General features: G+C 41.2%; 1 protein-coding gene across 14 annotated transcripts in view; it reads left to right on the forward strand.

The window, feature by feature from the left end:
- Positions 1–234: 234 nt before the first annotated feature.
- TENM3 (teneurin transmembrane protein 3) overlaps positions 235–21,419 on the forward strand; it is a 396,952-nt gene continuing 375,767 nt past the window's right edge. For all 14 annotated transcript variants that reach the window (XM_072333931.1, XM_072333908.1, XM_072333911.1 and 11 more), the window contains exon 1: positions 235–426. The gene's annotated coding sequence lies outside the window, so the exon portion shown is untranslated. The remainder of the gene's footprint in view (positions 427–21,419) is intronic.

A 21,419-nucleotide genomic window follows, 5' to 3' on the forward strand; every position in this document is an offset into this window, starting at 1 on the left:
CGAGCGCGGCTCCGCCCCCGGCCCTCCCCGCCCGGCGCGGCGCCGCGGCCCCTCGCCCTGCCCTCCCGCGGCCCGGCTCCGGAGGGAGGAGGCGGGCGCAGGAGCTCCGCGGGGCGCGTAGGCCCCCGCGGCGGGGGCGCGGGCGGCGACTCGCGGCCCTCCTCCCGGCCGGCCCCCGGCCCTCCCCCCGCCTGCCTCCCTCCGCTCCCGCCCGCCCGGCCTGACAAAGTGCTGCCGAGCGCCGCTCTTCCTCGCGCCGCTGCCGCTGCCCGGGCGCGGAGACGGCCGAGCTCGCGGCGCGCACGCGGGGAGAGCCGGGCTCCGCTTCGGGGTCGCTCTCGCGCCCTCCGCCCACGAGCTCGCGACGTGCGCGGACGACGGCGGCTCCCGCACCCGTTCGCCGCCGCGGTGAAGGAGCGGCCGCAGGTATGGGGGGCAGTGCGGAGCGGGGCCGGTGGATGCGGGGCGAGGGGCGCCGCCGGGGGCGGCGGGGACGCCCGGCCCAGGCCCGTCGATTGCGGGGAGAGGGCTGCGCGGCTCCCCGGTCTGCCTCCTCGAGCTGCCGGGGGCGGCCGAAAGCGGCGGCGCTTCTGGTTGCGGAGAGTGGGGCGAGGGGAGAGGTGGGAGGCTCGCCCGGGGAAGTTTGCGGCGAGCGGTAACTTAGTTCCCGTGTGCCGGGCGGGGGTGCGTGGGGCTGTCCGACCCCCTGCTCCTCGGCGGGCACCGCGGGCCATGGGCGCTCCTGCGGGGAGCTGCGCTTTCGGGTGTCGAGTCGCCGTGCGCTGGGAACGCGGGTGGCCGGGGCGGGTGAAGCCGCTTCGGGAGGCTCCGGCTGCTCCGAGCTTCTCGGTATGGTCGTTTTCCCCTGACTTGGATGTATGGAGCGGCGTCGTTGTCGGTGGGGCTTAAAAGTTTTATGTTGCGAAGTTGTTTTAAAGCAAAGTAATGTAGCGAGATAAAACACACGCAGACGCTTTTATGTGCCCGCACGCTGTTAAAAGTTTTAACAGGAGCTATTTCTGTAAGACGCATCGTTCTGGGCTCATCTAAATTTTCAGGTTAAAAATAGTTGTTTGCTTCCTTTTTTTTTTTCCTTTTTTTTCTTTTTTCTTTTTTGTTTGTTTGTTTTACTAAGGGAACTTTAGCAGCTCTATTTTTATACTTCTTAAACATGATGTGCCCTTCCCAGCCAGCCTTCCAGGGTGGATGCCTGTGCGATTCCATGTGGCCGCTACCTGTTCCACTGCATGTATGCGTCCTCCTGTGAAGTATTTTGCATCGTTGTGTTCAGGAGTTGAAGGAATATTTCTCTGTCCTAAAACTTAGCCCAGCAAAGAGCACACTGAAGTACTGTGCTCCTGTGTTCGGTTATGGTACAGAAGAGTTAACTGTAAACCACTTAATGATGAAATTTCTCTGATGCCCTTTCCTTCTGAAATAATGTAAGCATTATTCAGAATTACTGATATCTCCATACCCAGGAGGTTGGCTTCATATTGCATATAAGGAAGGATTTTCATTGAGCGTAATTCTTTCTAATGTAAGATTATTTAGCAAGAAACGGACCTATGTAGGTATGACTGGATATAGAAAATATATCACTTAACTTTCAGGAAAAAGGTTCTTTTTTACCCAACCCCTTATATTACAATTCCTACTTTAGGTGTTACGGGGATTGCTGGGATATTTTCAGTAGTGTGGCAGATCAGGGGAAGAGGAAAAACTGTCAGTTCTGAAGTCCTGGGTGTAAACCTCTGATTAAAAAGTAGAATCAAATGAGTACATGGGCAAACACTGACCTGAAAGGCATTGTTTGGTAGAAGAGGTACTTGACCGTGCTAAGAAGGTTCTTTTCATATTTATTGAAGATAAAAAAAAAATAAAAATAAATCCAGAATAACATCTCTAATCCAGTTAGCAAGTTAAGACTGGTACTTCAGTCAAATCTCTTTGAGCCAGCAGTAATTATTCTCTGTTCAAATGGAAAAAGGATTTAGTAATAGAAACTGGGTTTAAAGTTGCAAATCAATCCACAAATTAAAGCCTCAGTTTTGATACGATCCCAATAAAATATGAGGAAACGCAGTAATAACCAATGGGAAGGTCTGTTCGTTGTAGCCCCTGCGGTCTGCCAGGGCGAGGGCTGAGATCCTGAGCACCTCCAGCCCCAGCTGCGCTCAGAGAGGCTCGTGCTGAGCCCCAGGGATGGCTGCAGGCACTGCCGCCAGCTCCCCTCTGTTTGGGGTTAGGCCCAGCAGCACCTTGGAGGAGCAGGTGCTGCTTGTGGGGCCATAAAAGGGAGCTCCAGATCGCTGTGTAGGGCTTCAGGTCGGAAGCATTCTGTGTTTTAGAGTGATGCTGGATGTACTGTGCATTGATCCTTGCATTTCTGTTCCAGAACCGAGTGCATGGTGGCATGCAGAAAGATACTTGAAATGTCTAAACTGAAATGTCTTAATGTATTTTTGCAGAATCTTGCATAATTGTGTTGTGTTTCTTCAAGACTTAGAGAGGCAGGTTTGAACTGCGGTACTATGCACTAGAGGTTATTAATCTGATTAATCTCTGATTAATCTGCGTCATGTTATTCTTGGTGTTATTTATTTTTAAGAATAGCTTTATAATTGCCTCTACTGAGTGAACACTTGCACGCTCATTGATAAAGGCTCTATTCTAGCAGCTGTGGCAAGAACGTGCATTTGAAAACACTCCTGCGCATTGGTACAGTTGATACTGCACAAAAAATGATCAGGGATAATTGTAGTGTGTTCCAGTGAGAAGCTTTGGTTTGACTTAATGAGTGTTTCTTCCCGGGCTGAAGTGTGTAAGTTCTTTCAGGACATTTGCGCGCGGTCCCCGCTCATCTGCTGGGAGGTATCTTGGAATCGAGTGCATTCACTTAATGATAGCGCAGTGCGATCTGCAAAGAGTTGTAGTGTGCGGTGAGATGAGCTCTGAGGTACGGTACGCACCTCCACCGGCCAGTTCAGCAATTCAAAAAAGCCAACCAAACGCCAAATGGTTTCATTTTTGGAGGTGGTCGCAGAGGCTTTGAAGAGTACTGTTGTGTCAATGTGTGCTTTAACAACCTTTCCTTTTTTCATTCTAAAGCTGATTAATTGCTGTGTCTTATAAAACCTGATTTATTTGATACTTTTTTCATACCAAGCATTACCATTATGAAGCTCTCCTTATAATTGAGATTAATGTTTCTGAGCAAAGAAGTGGTTTGGAGGGCTGCATTCATTTTGAGTGCTGTTCTAATCAATTTCAGATAGAGCATTTCACAATGTATCAGTCTGCATCCAAACCTGCCTTATTATGTAGAATTAACTTGTTAGTGATTGATAGCAAGCCTGCTCCATCTTGAGGAGTGATTTGTTTCAAAACAAGTGTTATGGCTTCCAGCAGTTTGGGCGCAGGGTCAGGCTGCGGCCTGAATGGAGCCCCACAGAGCCCTTAGGGCTGAGGAATGTGCTTGCCTGGAAACCAGGAGAAGCTCACCTACCTGACTTGGAGCTCCTTCATCTGCTGCATTGGTTTTCGTGTGCAGCCTGGGCTGGCTGCACGCATCGAGTGTCTCCGTGCGGCACTGCAGCCTGACAATGGGCGGCCGCTGTGTTGCTTTGGAGAATAATTGGCTTCCATTCTTGGAATCAAAACTTACGAGGTGAGTCTCAGACAGCAAGGTGCGCCTCTACTGCACCTTACCTACACTGGTAATGAAAGATTGGTTTATTCTCTTTCTCTCTGTTAAAAGCAGCAGGGACGGTACTTGTTTTGATATCTGCTAGAGTATGTACATGCTCCTCTCTCTGTGTACCTTCTGGTCTCAGCTTCACCACCATTTCATTCTTAACCAGTGGTATATGGCCCCACACTCCTGATGAGCGTGAGGCATAAATATTTAAGTTTAGGAAAAACTAATTTCTAAATAGAGGGAGAATATCCCCTTCCCTCTCCCCCCCTTTTTTTTCTTAATTAAAAAAATAAAATAAAAAAAAAATAGAAAGGCAAATGTTTGGGGAGTGGAAAAAAGTAAACCCAGTCCTTAAGAGGTTTATGCATATGCATATATTACTAGGGTAATGATTTCACTATAAATTATAGTTATTTAAGTATTTCATGGTAATTGTGTTCATTAGTTTCTTTAAGTTTGTATATTGAGCAAATTACATAAGTCTCTTACTTTAAATGTTCTTGTAGACAGTATATGGCAGGTTGCAGCTGTAGCACTGCAAAGAAATATTTCCAGCCTCATGCAGATCCAGACGCTAATAAAATTACTCAATATTTACAAATATCAACCTCTGAGTTCTTCACACCACTTATCTCAGTCTTCTGCTGTGGAAGAGCCACTGTATCAGTACAGTTTCATTTTAAGTCTGTAGCAGAAATAGCTGCTGCTGATTTAATATGAAGGAAATCTTTAGAACGTATTCCAAGAGAATGATTACAGCACAGTCTGTATCACAGATGCATGTCTGCTTTCTTAGGCGTGCTTCTGTTTGCATGATATGGACGTTCATCCTACAGTACGTTTACTTCTATTGTAATACGTTTTTTGCAAAGATGATGTGGAAATGACACAAGTAATTTAAGACAGACTGTTTTGTGTTGTGCTATGGGTCTTGCAAAGGAGTAGATGTGCTTTTCTCATCTAATTCAAATCCAACATGGAAGTTGAAGGCTAGCTGACCTAATTATTATAAATTTTGCATCTTCTGTCTAGAAGATTTTGGGGCTGTTGATTCTTGATGTGTGTGTTTGTGTCTGCAAGAAGTTAATTGTAAACACGAGTAGAAAAATAAAAATAGAGAAGGGAAAATGCTAACTTAGAAATCGGAAAATACCAAATTCAGCCCCGGTTAACGTACCTCTGAGATCAGTGAAGTTCCAGGAGGGCTCTGCTGAAGTGGGGGACTGAGCTCTCTTTGTGTTAATCTCTTCATACAGTGCTTGAATGTTATAGGTTGTAAAAGCAACTTTGATTGGGTTTTACAGTAGGCAAGAATGCAAATGCAGGCTTCACATATGAAAGGAAACAAAACCAGTTTTCAACACGAGAAAAGCTGTTAAATTGTTTTTGTTGGCTTTGTCATGTTTTATTTTCTATTTTTCTTCTTTCTTTTCCAGTAGATGCTTAAAATAAGAATGTTGTGTTAGCTATGTATTGCAGTTGCAAGTATATGTATATGGGATTTATTTTAATTTTATTTATTTATATATATATTATATTATATTTTATTTTATTTGGGCCGGGGGTGTCCCTGGCAAAACACTAGAACAGCTGCAGAAATTTATGGTGCAAAGCATATTTACCAACTTTGTCCGTTTACTCTTAAAATAATTTATTTCAAGAGGAAGTATATATTTCTATAAAGGCAGACTGTAGGCTTGTGGGGGAAGAAAAGCAAATCAAGGAGATGTTGTTCCTTTTTTGCCCCCTTGGAGTGTCGTGCAAATGTGCGTTCTAAGCTTCCCAGTGAAATTACCACTTCACAAAACAGTTGCAGTATGCTGCAATGTGTACAATGGTGTTTATCATCCAGAGGGAAAGGAAAAAAGATTTTCTTGTCACAAATTTGCCTGAAATTAATTTTAGAGGTCCGTTTCCTTTGATACAGAGATGCGAGTTGTTTTTAACAGATAATATATCTTCCAAGCCTATCAAGTTAAATAGGAAATTCTAATGTTTAGCCACAGTTCCCAATTCATACGTGACCTTTACAGCTGTATTTTTGCATCTAAATTACACAAGTGTAAAAGGGCAGTTTATAAAATTTAAGGTATTACCTCTTAATTTTACCCATGCCAACACAGAAAAATGTTCAGGAAAATGACAAATATTAATGTAAAATCTTTGTTGATATGAAACCTGAAACGTGTCATATTGAAATCAATACTGCTGTTGGTGTTATTTTCCAACAATGTGTTGAATTTCTAATAGTGTTTTTGACAGCAGTTAAGCCAAAATACAAAGGAACGAGTGTGTTTTATTTCCATACTTGAGTCTTGACAGTTTCTGCTGTCTTAAGAAATCTCCTGCCAATGCTAAAATTGGTGCAATATAGATTTCAAATATTTTTCTTGGCAGGAATTGTAATAGTAACTGTATGTTGGACGTTTTAGAGGGAAGCAAAAAAGAAAATGTAAACAGCACGTCATTTACCACGATGCAACAATAGTTTCTTCAGTCCTCAAAGCCCTCGGTACGTGTTGTCTGGGTCGTGGCATGGGTGACTGTGCAGTGGTTAGAGAAATCGTCGTCGCTAATAAGTGTTACTTTAGATTAGCGAATGAAGGCCTGCAGCGTCCTTCAAAGGCCTCATCCATTCTCATTGTAATTCTTTGAACGTTTGTTCGACCTTTCTAAAGAAATCATAGTGAAACTTCATGCTTATAGTGCTACAGAAGCAAAGTGACCAGAGCTTGTCCTGAGAAGCTTGTCAGATAGTGACAGGAGCAGCAATGCGGCTGTAGCGCAGAAATATCAGATGTTGCTTGTCACAGCTTTGCAAATTGTTCATTTAGTTAAATCTCTCTTTCTGGTGCTGTAACGCTTATGAGACTAATGAGTTCTGAGTAGCTTCAGAAAAGTAAACAGTATCACCGTTGTCTAGCAGAAAATCCAAAGCCAGATTGTTTTGCTAATCATTCTCATGCCAGTTCTGCCACTGTCCGTGTGCTGAGAAGGCTGGGGAAGGCGGAGTACTTTTGTTGAATGAATGGCAGCATGTAAATGCGTGAAGCCGGGACATGCCCAGCTAACGCGAAGCCTCAATGGAGACATTGTTATTTACCTTGTAGGTGACCAAGCGTGGGGCCAATACTCACAGGGCAGATTTCCCTTTAAATTTCAATTTCCCTTAACTCCTCTGCTCTGTGAACAGTTTACATCTTCCCTGTTAATTGGAAGGGGCTTTTGTGCCCCTGGAAAGTGCTGTGGCTCTCAGACATTTTGTGCTTTCCAGTGAAAGGGGAAAACCTCTGCCTGTTAGTGAACTTGGCAAGGCAGAAAATAATTTCTGTTGTTAAATGAGTTTTCCTTGGAAAGACGTTCTTTATTCATACTGAATGCATCGAGTGCTCAATGGCTGCCTGATCCCCCAAGGGGACAGCCTGGGTTTCTTAGCAGGTAGGCCAAGCTTATAGCCCAGGCTTATGCCATGGTGGCTGAGGGGAAGCTGGATGCTGCAACCAAGCTGCTGGCCCAAAGGGGCTGCTGCTGGTGGGTATTCGGGTGCTGCTTTGGCAGCAAAGATGATGTCATCAGAAATCTGATGTTCATTTGGCAGGTGCTGAACTCTGCTTGGTCGCTATTGATCCCATTGCAGAAGACAAACAATTGAGGTTCAACCAAATGCATATTTGGGAGTACGGAGGGTTTGAGCTTGTGTTTGAGAAGTGAGAGTGATAGGCGTTCAGACATATCTTTGAATTAGATTTCTCTGCATTCATAGCTTGTTAGAAAATGAAGACTTTGGGCAAGGGAATCCTTCAGCATTATGGTTTTCTCTCTTTTGTTTAGAGCCTGGTTTGACGTCACTGTGTGTGGCTGTATAGGTGGTAGCAAGGATTCTTTCATAGCTTTTTATGTCTTGCTATGTGCTTTCAGTTGTAACACACAGCATCTGTAATTGTTAAATCTTCAAAAGTAGTAATTTAATTTGGGTACAAATTGCTGACAGGTGAAGGAGGTTTCCTGGCACTTTCTTGTAGGTGTATGTGTGCACGTGAATGTGATGACCATTCATTATAGTTGTTTGTCTTGATAAGCACTACAGAACAAAACTATATTTTATATGTATTATATTGGAAGAGTTTTTAATTATTTATTTTTCCAGTTTTTCTGACAACTGCAGAACCGTGTTATCTGTGGCTGAAGCCACAGTGTTGTGAAATGGCCAACCCCTCAAACTCTTAAGTCTCTGGTGACTCTTTCAAGAGTGCTGGGAGTGGAAATGCTCATTGTCTCTCAGAAAGTTTGCTGTTGTTTTTTGTATTATCAGGCCCTGAAATAACGCCAACCTTGTAACAAAATCCTCATGTTTATAGCCTGTTTTCATCTTTCACATATTTCACCCCTCCAGTGAAAGTTAGCAATCTGTCTAAATATATGATAAACCTGAGTAATCATTGGTCAGTAAAGTTTGGGTTTTATTTTCTCTCAAATGAAGAATATCTTAGAAGGAAAGTGGAATGTCGGCTCCTACTTTGCATGAAATAGTTATAAATACATTCAGAAATGTGCAAGTGGCTTAAAAATGTGTAGTTGTTTATTCTTCTGATAACTTTAAGTTAATTATGGAATGATACTGTGGTAATGATAGAAAATGTTAGCAGTTCTAATGATATGTTTAAGAACAGTGAAGTCATTAAATTTAGTAAACTGGGGATGTGGACCTAATAAATAAATACTGAAATATAATACAAAACACACCATGACCAAATTAATTAGTATGTTTAATCTAGTGGATTCCAGCTAGGCTGCATACAATATGGACATGTATTTAATTTCTAAATTTAATATTAGCTGCATAAGTCAACTCTCACTTACTCAGAGCAGAATTAGTAATAGAATAATAGAAATTTAATATCTTGTAGGGTTTTAAATCACTTTTTTTTTTTTTTTAACAAGATATTTAAACTCCGTTAGGCAGAGATTTTAAACACTCACTAATAACAGACTTGAGGGGTGATATGATGTTCCCCGCTACCTTCTCCATCATGCGACATCATCAGAAGATAGAATTCATCAGGTGCAAAATTACAATGTCATTCACTCAAAATGACAGCACTCCTTCAAAGTCTTTCAGCAATCTTGTGCAGAATATTTTGTATTTTCTTACCCAATGGAAACTTTCCTTTGGTTGCTTTGCTGTGGTTGTTATTGTATCAAATTCTGTTTATCTGGGGAAGAGTAAATGTCATCTCAATTTTACATTTGAAAACCTTATTTTTCAAATAAACCTGAAAATGCAATGGTGTTTTATTTAAATATTTTTACCGGTGAATAATCTTTTTTTTTTTCCCCCCTCAAATTGCAAGTATCATGCTGTTTTCTGTGTGAGTTACAGAGCAACGATTTGCTTTGTGATACAGATTTTCTTTAGTTTAGCTCCTGAATTCTTGAGTGTGAATTCAGGACAGAAATAGGAAACAGGGGTTTTGATGTGTTTGTTATTGAGCCTAATTCTGCAAATCTCTAAATCTGTTTAGTTAGTAGGTACAGTGACTTCAGTGTAATTGTGTAGTGAATAGGTACTGTGCCTGTTATCAGTGCAGCTTGTTGCTTCTGTAGGATATTCTGCTCGAGATGAGGAGGGTCGGGGATAATCAATGTGTTGTGTTTTTTTTTCTGGGCATGGTTCTACAGTTTAAGCTACGGACTTATTCACTTATTCTTGGGACTGTTCCCAGCAAGTGCTTTTGTTGCTGCTTCCCAGTTCAGATGTTAAAAGTTTTTACTATCACAGACCTGATTTAATTACCCCTGGTTTGAGCACGAGTTAGGACAAGATGACCTTCCCAGAAATCCTTCACAGCCTAAATGGGCCTATGCTTCTGTGCTTGTTGGCTACACTCTTTGCAGTCTTTCTTGAGGATGCTGGATTTACTAGTTTAGGCATCACATTGGAGTTCACTACTGCTGATGCTAATTCCGGTGCCTCCATTTGCAGGAGTAGTTTGGTGTAATGGACTCAGAATCTAAATCGGAGTTTTCCTGGTTTAATCAGGTACAATAAACTGATTTATTCAACCACTTTGTTTATGTAAGATGGTTGTAACTCATTGGGAGGATTTGTAAGAATGGATGAGCCTGCTGAAGACCTCCTGTATTTGAAACCCAGATATTTCTGAAAAGCTAACTTCTAGGCAGATAGCTTTCTGTCATATGCAGAAGGTTCAAGGACTGCACTAAAATGCCCCTTTTCCAGCTCTTATTTCAAGCTCCTGAATCACTGTTAAAGAAGTTGCCCCATGCTAGATACTTGATAGAATTATTTCAAATGTTAATGAAAACAGTTTTAACTTTTAGCATACACACCTGCTAACTATTGCACATTACTAACCTGACAGTTTCAGTTGTTTGTATTACATTTTAGATGTTGTATGGGAAATTGGTTATCACAGCCTGAACCTCTGATTAATCAGCTGAGGCAAGTGTTGGGTCAGCTGTGGGAGCACAGGTGAGAGTAATTTAGCTGTGCTCCTCAAAGGGGTGGAGCTTGACTCTACCTCCTCTAGACCTCATTTAAGGGATGACCACCACTAAGGCAGCATCTCTTTAAGATCATTCCATGGTGGAGACTGCCTCAGCATTTCCCAGCAAAGGCAACCATATTGGTGAGTTTACAATAACTTTTTTGTTGAGCTTACAAATAACCTTTTGAATATCTGTTACCATCTTTGTTACCATCTTTGTATCAGATGCGCAGTAACAAGCATTGCTGTTTGTGAGCAAGGTGATGTACGAAATACACATAAACAGCTTTTTTTCTGACTTCTTAAGAGTAGGTTAAAGATGATTATGTCTCACTTAGTAATAGGCTCTTGAATCTGTGGGTTTTTTGTAGTTTTTTTAATGCAGCTTATTACAGATGAAAGGAATAAAAAGGCAAGAGTTAAACAGCTTCTGTTTTTTGTATCTTTGCATCAAGCTAGAGTGATACTGCTCTGTGTCACATACAATGCTCAAACATGAAGGTGCATTGTCTCATACATGTTGATGTAAGAACAATTCCGATCTGCAGATCAAACTGAAAGAGGACTTGAGCAATAGTTATATATGCAAGACAGAAAATAGTGTGGGCTCTAGTCTACTGAATACAAGTAGTTCACTGAAGCTTGAAGAGTTCAGTGTCTTATGAAGTGCTTTTTTTTTTTTTTTTTTTTTTTTTTTTTTTTTTTTTGTGGTGCTTGAGTTTCATATCCAGTTAATGAAGGAAAGTAAATGAAATAGTCTACAAGGGATCTCCTCTGAAGTGAGGCACCTGAACAGGCTATCTTTGTGAAGGTCTTCATGGCATGTCATGACCTTTTCTCCCTTGCTTTGAAAGCTGGTCACTTGCTGAAGTAACTCTGCTCTGCTAGAAGTGCAGGCTCAGTTCCATGACCTGAGCTCAGCAGCCAGGATTTCATATGCAATGCCCCAGCCAGCATGGCATCAACAGGCGCAAGAACATCGCAAATCTCAGGGCACGTTAAGGGTTTCTTTACCTGGAGCTCAACGGCTTTCAGTTCTGCTTTATTTTTAATGTAACCACTGAAATCACGTGATACATATTTCCAAACTGTAGATTCAAGATCAATTTGGAAGCTGAATATTACTTCTGTGTCTGAGATTTTGATTTTTATGTTAAGATATATCATCAGATCGTTAACAATCACTGTTGATGTAAATACACAAAAGCTTTCGTAGGTTGTTTTTTTTTAAGCTCTGCCTTAGATTTGTATTTCAGAAGAAACCTTCATATACTGTTTCATTATAAACAGATTAACTGACAGGCTCTGTATCTAGTGCTGTTGTTAATATTGTTGCTGAATACAATTAAAAAAAACAGAAAATGTGCAAAAATAGGGTCAGATGCATTTAGGTATTAACTCTTCTAGCTTACTCATGTAGGTAGAAAAAAAATCTGTAGGATTTTTTCTCATAATATTCCCAACAAATTTAGCATCAGTTGTGTCCAAAGTGCTATGGTTCCCAAAAGCTTGGTCTTGATATTTCTTTATTCCCTTCTACAGTGCCACTCATGAGCATTTCACTCAGCCCTGTTGCAGTTCTCCCTGACGGCTGAACCCCCTGCTGGATGCTGCTTTCTCCTACCGGAATATGGGTGCTAAGACTTTTATGTACCAAAGGCACAAGTTGTTTGGTCCCTAAGTTCTTCATAACTGTCTTAATTGAGGTTTTGGCTTAATTAAGATATTAAGCTTTCACAGGCAGGTTGTAATGCCTTTAAAAACAAAGAGTAAGCAATTACATCTCATACCCTTTACAGCCTGTCTTCAGCTCCTCTTGTCCCTCTCACTTGTACTATCTCAGCTATTTGCCTGGCCTTTTACTGGTTCAGAACAGCAGTACAGCTGGGGAGTGCCAATTCTGATTCTTTGTTTGTTCTTTTTTTTCATTTATTTATATTTTGTTAGTGACAGGCTTGTAGCCAGCTGGCGGACCCAGCTCAGCAGGCGGCCACAATGTAGTGGTAGGTGCAGTAATATGAGGGGGTAGGACAGCCTCTTCAGTTTCATTAAAATAAAATAAAACAAATAATGGGTAGCAACATAGCACACTTCCTACATTCTCCTGACATAAATTAGAAACACCTACAGGAGAAAGAAAGGAGAATTCCTAGAAATGGCCTTGCAACTTACTTTATCCCTCTTTGTGATTTGCTTTGTTTCATAGTCGCCGTCACAGCAGAAAACTTTCAGGGCAAGGCAAGAGAAACCGTAAATAAAAGAAAGGAAACTGAAGTACAAGAGTACCATTTTTCTTTTTTCTTTCCCAGTAATGGTATGTGTGCACGCATATTGTAGAGCCACATGTTTCTTTTCATATACATCCCTTTTATAGAAGGAAAGGCAATGATACTGAGATTCCCCTGCTCTGTAATTGAATTGCAGTCATTCTCCAGGAGCTCAAACGGCAGCAGAACGGATGTTGCAGCAATCAGCAATTGTTCAGTGAGAGCATGAGAATGCTCCTACCCTTAGACTTGCGTTCTTGCATGCCAGTTTTGGGGGATTTGGTTTGTGTGTGTTTGGTTTGGTTTTCTTAAAAAACAAAACCTCCTGTCCCTGCCTAAAAAGAAACAGATGTCATCAGACAGCGTTTGGTAGCAAAACTTCCTCGGAGTCTTTGCTGATTGTTGAGGGCTGGTTGCAGCAACAGGAGATGCAAAAGTTGATGTAGCTTTTTCTGCTTACCAGTTATTTCTTGTTACAGATGTAAATATATAAGGGATTTGTGGGTGTATTGACACTTTAGCCCTACCACCCTACCTTTTATTACTAGCTGATGTGACAGTAGGTAATTCTACATCCAGTGATGGGCTTATGCCTTGCTGCTGTGTTCAGGCAGCACAGCTCAATTCCTGTGCTTGTCTGGAGAAGGCTGCATTCCCTTGGCTGTGGGCTATGGTATGAAGGCACTGATTTTTCCTGGTGAAGTCATCCTGTTTTCCACAGAGCACGTAAAGATTGGTTAGCCTGAAGGAGGGCAAAGACAGGGACACTTCTTTACAGCCTGATGCTTAGACCTTGTATGCAAAAACTTAAAGCTTCCTTTTGTCTGCTGGAGCATAGCAGAAGGAATCAGTAGCCAAGGCTGGGAATAAGAAATCACTGAGAACGTTGGGGATGCTTTTTAAAGTGATTATACAGGATTAAAGAGAGCATGTAACTACAGTATAAATGCATTTGTAGTAAAAAGCTAGGACAGGTAGAAGTTGACCGCTTCCAGGGATGCTACCCTCTCCGAATATGAGCTTAAGTGTTTACAGCCCTTTCTGTGTCTGACTTCTGCCTCTCCCTCTGGAGGAGCAGTTGTCAGTTTGAGCCTTGGCTCAGATCACAATCCTGGGTCACGTGGGGCTGTTTTTGTACATGCAAAGGGAGAAAAAATAAATAAATAAAATGAAAATATATTAAGATGAAATATACTGGATTAAAAAAAAATAAAATAAAAATCCAACACTTATTTCTCCTATTGGCAGTGGCATGGTGTTTGTGATGTAATTTAGAACGTTATTCTCACAAGCACAGATGTCCTGGAATTGCTCTTACGACTCTTAAGAGTGCTTTGCAGACGTGTGCACTTGTCTCCCCCTGTAAGAGCAGGACAGCTGCTGCTGGGCAACTGTCACTGCAGACACTTTCAGCAGTTCTTGAATAAAAGCTGCTGATAGGTTTTAGTAGGTGTGATTAAAACCCACGGAGTTTGCTTTTATTTTACAAATCTTCACATAGAGGCAGTGAAAGATGATTTCCTTATTGTGCCACATTGGCCTGTAGAATAAAGCCTTTACTCCTAGCTAGCCTGTATAGAAAGTAGCTTCTATTCTTTGTATTCTTATTTTTGCTTTGTCTGTTGTGTTGATTACTGCACTAATTTGTCTCTCAGCTTTCTGGCAGAGGTCCTGTATGGTTCTGTGAAGATGACAATAACGTCGAGCTGTGTTTTCTAGGTGTTTGTTCTCAAATATGGCTGCATTTGAAAGCTGAAGATGTTCTTTTCAATGTCTTCTGCCTTCCTTTGGTTTGAAATTGACCCATCACCTCCACTTACTCATTCCAGCATGGTGTTAAATTTCCTTGTGAAGATTTACTGGGTCTATTTGAAGTACTGGGATCTGAGTAACTGTATTGTGACTGTTTTTAAGTGACAATCTCAGCAGCTCAGAGAGTTTAAAACTATGAGTCAATTTCTGCTGCCATCAGTGAAAACAGTGAATGTTTTGGGTGCAGGTGTGTATATGCATGCTGGCAATGTAGACACGACATTACAATAAGTAGCCTCAAAGAGTTCACATGAAGGTGCACAGCGTCTACGTTCTGAATGTTGATTATTTTGGTTACAGATTTTGCTTCTTTTTTAGGTATCTCACCTGATAAAACTAGGAACTGGAGATGGAAAAAATTAATTGTGGTGAAGTGCACATGAGAAATGCTCTGTAGCTAGTCACTGACTGAGGGTGCCCAGTGATTTGGGAAATAGAAGTCTGTTGTTTTGATGTTATAGATCTGGTATAAGGCACTTGACTTCACAGATTTGTATCGATCACGATTAAGATGGAGATATTCAAGACCCATCTAGATGCCTACCTGTGTGAACTATTGTAGGGAACCTGCTTTAACAGGGGGTTGAGCTATTGTATGGCTTGTTGTCTACTAGTAGTAAGAAAGAATTTGTAATTTAAATATTACATTTTCAAAAAATTATTTATCTTTCCGTACAATAAGCTTAACTTTGCATTTATAGTCAAAACTTTTGATAACTTTGATGTCTCATACTAAGTTCCTGGAAAATAACCGGTATGGTAAAAGGCATCCTCATCACTTGGAACATAGAGCCCCCAAAGTCCCTGGTGCTTTTTACAGCTACGGACAGGGAAAATGCTTTGTGTGTCGCCTTCCCTCCCATTTCAGTTATGCAATGTCCTTGCAGCAACTTGTCTTGGAAAGTAAATTTGGAGTACAACTTGAAGCTGCCTTTAAGGAAGGGAAGCATTTCCCGTGGTGAGCTGTGAGTCATGAGCTCTGCCTGTTGCTGTGGTCCCCGCATTGCTGCACAGATGGTGCCAAACCAATGTGTTGTCCTCCAGAAAATATCAGAAACGGAAATCTCAGTTCTGAGAGATGTCCTTTGTCTCCTGGTATCAGCTAGTCATTGGTGAGTTGCAGTGGGTATGTGAGGTATGTGTTTCTGACTTGTCCATTGTGGTGACTTGATTGTTTTGTGGCTCTTTTGCCCTAAATTTTGTAGGCTACTTTGGCTCAGTATCTTACTTTAAATCCTTGTTCTTTACCCTATATATATATATATATAGGGTAATATATATATATTTATGTTGTTTACTGCTTTTTTATTTCCATGTGCACTTTTCTGTTTTGAAGAGACACAGAATGTCTGTGACTGTAGCATTTAGCATTCAGGACTGCCGAAATATTTAATGCAACTTGCGCTCCTGGGCAACGTGGGGTGCCTGGCAATCCCACACAGTTCCTACAGGAGTTATTTATTGTCAGAGAGTTCTCAGTGGGACTCTGAGGCAGGAAGGCCTTGCCATGTTGGCAGGTGCTCCCAGGGCTGAGGGAGAAGCATGGTCAATGGAAGCAGGTCTAATTGGCCTGCAGGGAGAAGCCTTGTTCTAGGTGCTGGTGCCAAGCAATTGTACCCGATGGGCTTTCAGGCTTTACCAGATTTAGGGACTGAATGATTGTAGCTGCTGACAGCCACGCGAGTGGTAATGATCTAGCACAGTCCCCCATGATTTTAATGAAATGGGAGAATGTCCTCCTGGGGTGTGGAATCAAGGTGTTAGCTAGCTGGCTGCTACAGTAGCTCTGAAGTCTGAAGGCGAGAATATTTGCCAAATTGGTATTGCGCACACATGTGAGTGACTGTCAGTGCAGGCTGCTGTGTCCTTCTTAAGGAACGAGGGCATTTAGTTGAGCTGTCTGGTGTGAAGGTAGACGTATGCCTGTGAGGTCTGTGTCAGGGTAACGAGCCCACTTGCACTAATATGTCTTCAGAAGCTGACCTAGTCTGAACAGTGATGGCAGCATGACCTTGTGAGTGTGCATCTGCTCTAACTTTGATACAGGGTCATTTGGTGTGCTGCTTTCTTTGTAAATCAGGTTGCCTCAGCCTTCTGCAGAGTCTACACTTTTCTTTTTCAAAATACTTTGTGCAAACATTTTGGTTTGTCTTGTTTTTTTAACCTTAGAATTGCAGAAATTCAAAAGACAAAGGGTTGTATTGGACTGGAAAAGAAACAAAGCTATTGTTTGTAAATAGCCAGCTTATTGTTGTTTGTAGAATATTCTGTTACTAAGAAAATATTTCTAATTATATAACTGCTTGCATGCTATATGAATAAACCTGTAAAGATTTTAAGAGAAAACTAACAATTTTATAGATATGTGTTCTGCTACTCTGCTATCCCATCCCTCCTCTAAGATCATTACTGTGCATTATAGTTGGGATACAGTATGACAAATCTGCAAAAGAATTGGAGTTTTAAAGGAGTTGAGGCAAATTCATTTTCTGTCATAGCGACTGTACTGCATATAGCATTTTGCCATAGGACAGTCTTCTCCCAGTGCAGGGCACTGAACAGCTTGCATCTGTGGGAAAGTGGAGTCAAAATTGATGGAGCAGTCTGTTCCCGCTGATGTTCATTTTGATGCCCCAGAATACTGCTTTTGGCATCTCTGCTGCTGGAGCACACCCTGAATTGATGGGGCAAAGGGAACAGCCTGGATCGTCATGTGTTGAAGTGAGGAAATGAAATCTTAAATCTCATTTAAAATTGGAGCTAAGTGGATTGGTAATGTGTGTGGAGCTCAAAAGGGAGAAAAGACATTTCTCCGCCTCCCTGTCATACAACCTTCTAAAAGGTGTTGGAGTTGCTCAGAGGAGGAGAGAAGCAGACGAGAAGGATAATTCTTCTTGTGATAGCCAAAACAGAGAAGGTAAGGAAAAGAGAGAAAGCATGAAAGTCTGGTGAAAAAAGCATGTTGAATTGAGAATGTACCTCAGGAAATATTTAAGAGAAACTGCTGTGCATCAGCAAGGAGAAAATATCTCTGATATTATGAAGACCGATGTGCACTCCATGTGATCTGCTGAAATGCTGAATTCTCTAGGGCTGCCTTAATTCATCATCCAGTTTTTGCAAGGGTTCACAAAACTTCCAGGAAGCAAAGAGGAGCCCTGTTGCTCATGCAGTGTTTCTTGCCTGTTCATCACACAGTGGAACCTATTTCTGCTCCCCTTCAAGTGGCAGAGAAAGCTTCTTTTTATGTGGACAATTCAGGGCAAGACACTTCGTAAGGAAGAGAGGTTTCTAATTAAGTGCAGACAAATTACTATGTTACTTACAGTTATCTTCTGCCAACCTTAATGGGAAGATGCCACCAAATAGTCAGGTCAGGAATGTGGGCTTTGAATCTTGCCAATGTGCTCCAAGTGTAGTGTATACCTAAAAGCCATAGTTTTACTGATTTATTTAGCCTACTTAAGCCACAGTTTGATAAAGATGCTGGATTCCATTTCATCCATTGGAGCAGCTGGAGCTGTTCTCTTTGCTGAAGCATCATGTAGGTGACACGTCAGTGGGTAGGTGCCTGTCACAGCAAAGTAGGTCTACCCTGTATTGCAGAACTATATGGTGGCTTTTCTAATGATAATGATAAGCTCCTTCCACTAGGTCTCTAACCTGATGAATGAGGAAGAGGGACATGCAGCAGTTTCCAACCTTTCTGACTTAGGTGATGATACCAGGAGCCAAAACGCTCATCAGCATTCTTGTTGGCTTCAGCTGTATATGGGGCCCTGGACATGGCAGATAACAGAACATTCTTCTCTTTCTTTCTAGGAGTGTTATTGTAGAACTTCTTCTAAGACTGCATAATACTGTCTAAAAAAAGATTTTCCCTTAGCCACTTAATAAGCTTCAATATGTCCCTCATAAACCATGTTCTATTTTAAAATATCCCTGAGTTTTAAAATCCCACCTTTCCCTGCTATTTCTCCAGAGGAAAGCCAAATGTGACATCCTTGACATTTTTGTTTATCAATGAACTAATAAGACATCTTTATTGTGAAAAGTCTCTATCTTACGCTATGTCTGGCTATCAGAGCAGGTTTATTCCACTGGGGGTTAAGAATGTTTAATCCTTTAACGCTGACATACACAACGCATCGCCATGTCAGCTACAGCTGTTTCCAAACATCAGTAACAAAATTATAGATGGTTCTGAAGCTTCTGCGGTAGAAATGAATACATTTGAGGATTCAACTTGCTGACAGTGTTTATGTAATTTAATCTTGCCATCTGGTAGAAAGTAAACATTTTTTAGGAAATTCAAGTTAAAGGTAGCAGGCCTCTTGTGATTTCTGGCTGCTGCAAATAGCCCAAGATTAGCCAAGAGGATGAAAATCTTCAGTAGGGAGGGGATCATGGTTTTATTTAAAAGATCTTTATACAAATGCATTGACGCATAAAATTGTTTTAGAATATTTGCTTTATTAACTTCACTGTTTATTCAGTAGTTACGTGCCTTTTTTCTGCTCAGACAAAACCCACATGCTCTTCAGCGTAGTGTAATAAAACATACACAGTGCATATGTGTTGCTGAAGCACTTTAAGTGATTGCTTCTCTTCTCGTATAATTCTTCTTCCTATTCCTCCTTGGTGTGTTTTGTTGTTTTTTTTTTCTTCATTCCACGTGATGATTTCATTCTCCAACAGCTACTTTTTTTCCCCCTTTCTTCAGTTGCTTTGTTCTTGAGCTCATTATTTCCTTTTGCTTTTTAATCTTGGTTTCCTAAAGAAACACAGCGTACCCAATCCTACTGTGTAGGCATCGGTCCCACTGTAATAATTTTGAACATGTTAGCCAATTTTAAACAACTTTGACAGCCAGAAAAGATTCCAAAGACATTGAGTTCCGATAGCATCTGAGACCAGGTGGCTTGGTAGAGAGGAGACACCTTAACAGTTCCCTATAGCATGAGCTGTACGTAGTGAGAAATAAAAGACTGTAAGATGTTTGTAGCAAATCATGATTAATTAACTGTGCTGCTCATTAAATTGCTTAAGTGCTTCCTCCCTCCCCCTGCTATTTTGTTCTACCACTTTGTGTTTGTGCCATCCGATTAGCAGTTACCCAGGGTGAGGGGAAGCAGGATGTTACTTGCAGGTGTCACAGCATAAAGCACAGGTACGCGTGTAAGGCACTGTGTGACTGGAAGGGATGGTCAGTGACAACAATTTTTATTTGGCTGATGGGGCAGAACGGAAGGACAGCTCCTGGATTTTTAATTTGCCTTTAGGTTTTGAACCCTAAAGGCTCAAGGAGGGCAGGAAGCACTGAGCAGCCATGAGAACTTAGTAGATGTGGCTCGGCAGTGGTGAAAGGAATCCAGTGCTGTTCAGTGCCCCCAAAACAGGGCTGTGAAACCAGGAGAGAACTGCAGGTGGTTCCCATTTAACTTTTGTGTCTGAAGAACCCAGCTGGCTCTTTCAGCCTCCATTTTCTCTGTTGTTGGAGATCATATTCTCACATCCTTCTTGAAGTCTAAATCCTCCTGCTTTGCTTTGCTCTGGCAGTATTGATTTATTTACTTAGGCTTGTATGAGCATGCTCATGTTCTGCTAAAATTAAAAATACTGTTTCCATATAGAGGCTGAAAGAGTAGTGGAATTTTAAGCTATATTGCTTCATATTCAGTGTAAGCTCTCTGTCTGCATCTATATAGGTCTGAACAGGCTTCTTAAAAAGTACTGTCTCTAAGCCTTGATAATTGAACTTAAGCTCCCGAGTTGCTTATCTGCCTCTGAAATTTAAACTTGATCCTTGTAAAACTGCAATGAAAATCTGCATGAAAATGAAATAGGATGTTAATGGGAACTTGCTCATCTAGGCTTCTTTCTTAATAGTAAAAGCAACCATGTTAGGAGCATAGATCTGAATTATAGCATTTCTTATATGGATGGCTTCCCCGGGCCAGCGGTTGGTGACCAAATCATGGCACATTTCAGCTCCGTCAGCATGACCTGGGCATTTGGCTTGTAATAAGGCCATAGACTGGTGAGTTCCTAAACGTTTATAGCTGTGCCCTCTGTTAAATAAAGACTATGCTTTACTTTCATGCAGTAAAATTTAATTAGTTGTAAGTCGGGTTTTGCTTTAGTTGTAATTAGTTGAGCATATAATTATCATGTCTAATAGCAATTTGAAATCTTCATGCATCTTGATTTCATTCCATGTTTTAAAAAAACAACAAAGACGTCCACCTCTTAAATGTATGCAATCAGTAGCTGTATTACAGTCTTATTGGTCAGTTGTATTACAGACTGTATACATATTTAAGTGGCAGAAGTGATGCATTCACTTATGTTTGATTAGTGCTACATGAAGAAGATAAAGAAAAACGTTTTACGTGGAGCTAGTTTTTCTTAGTTGGATGAGAAATAGTGCTTTGGGTTTTCTTGGGGACCTTGTATTATTTGCTGTTTGCTTCTTAGCTTTTTTTTTTTTTTTTTCTTTTTGCATTTGTATTACAAAATTGATTGTAAAGCTCTGGCTTTCATAATATAACTGGGAAATGTGAGCAGGAGCAGTGATCATCAATTTTCAACAAATGACATGTACTAAATCTCACAGATAAAAGGTAATAACATTTGTATATAGGAAGGTAGCATATCTAAAGAAGTTGCCAAGGTGCCTTCTGTGAGCTCTTCGTTAGGATTTCCTTGTGGGAGCAGTGCTATAATAAGAGCAAAATGCAAAGAGCCTGATGTGATTTTAGCTGTGATGGAGTTACGGGGAGCTGTTTTCGCTTCTAGTTCAGTGCAGCTTATTGTTTTGCAGGCACCATGACTAGCTGTGGTTGAAAATACTACTTGCTAGTAGTGTTCTTATTGAAATTTCATTTGTATTATCTGTTTTATCTGTATGATCTAATATTAAGGCCCTTACTTTTGCTTTATAGAAGGGCTCATCATTTTCTCTCTGATCCTTTCATCAGTCTGTAAGTCAGTCTGTTGTCTGTAATTATGATTAATCAGAGGCAGCACTTCTTGAAGTAAGGAGGTAACAGTAAACAGTCTGGTATGGAATGGATATCTGTCTTTTGGAAGCTGTAAGGTCTGATTATGATTGGAAAGGAATACACGACC

The sequence above is a fragment of the Excalfactoria chinensis genome, chromosome 4 (genome assembly GCF_039878825.1).
Source record: "Excalfactoria chinensis isolate bCotChi1 chromosome 4, bCotChi1.hap2, whole genome shotgun sequence".
NCBI classification, from domain to species: Eukaryota; Metazoa; Chordata; class Aves; order Galliformes; family Phasianidae; genus Excalfactoria; species Excalfactoria chinensis.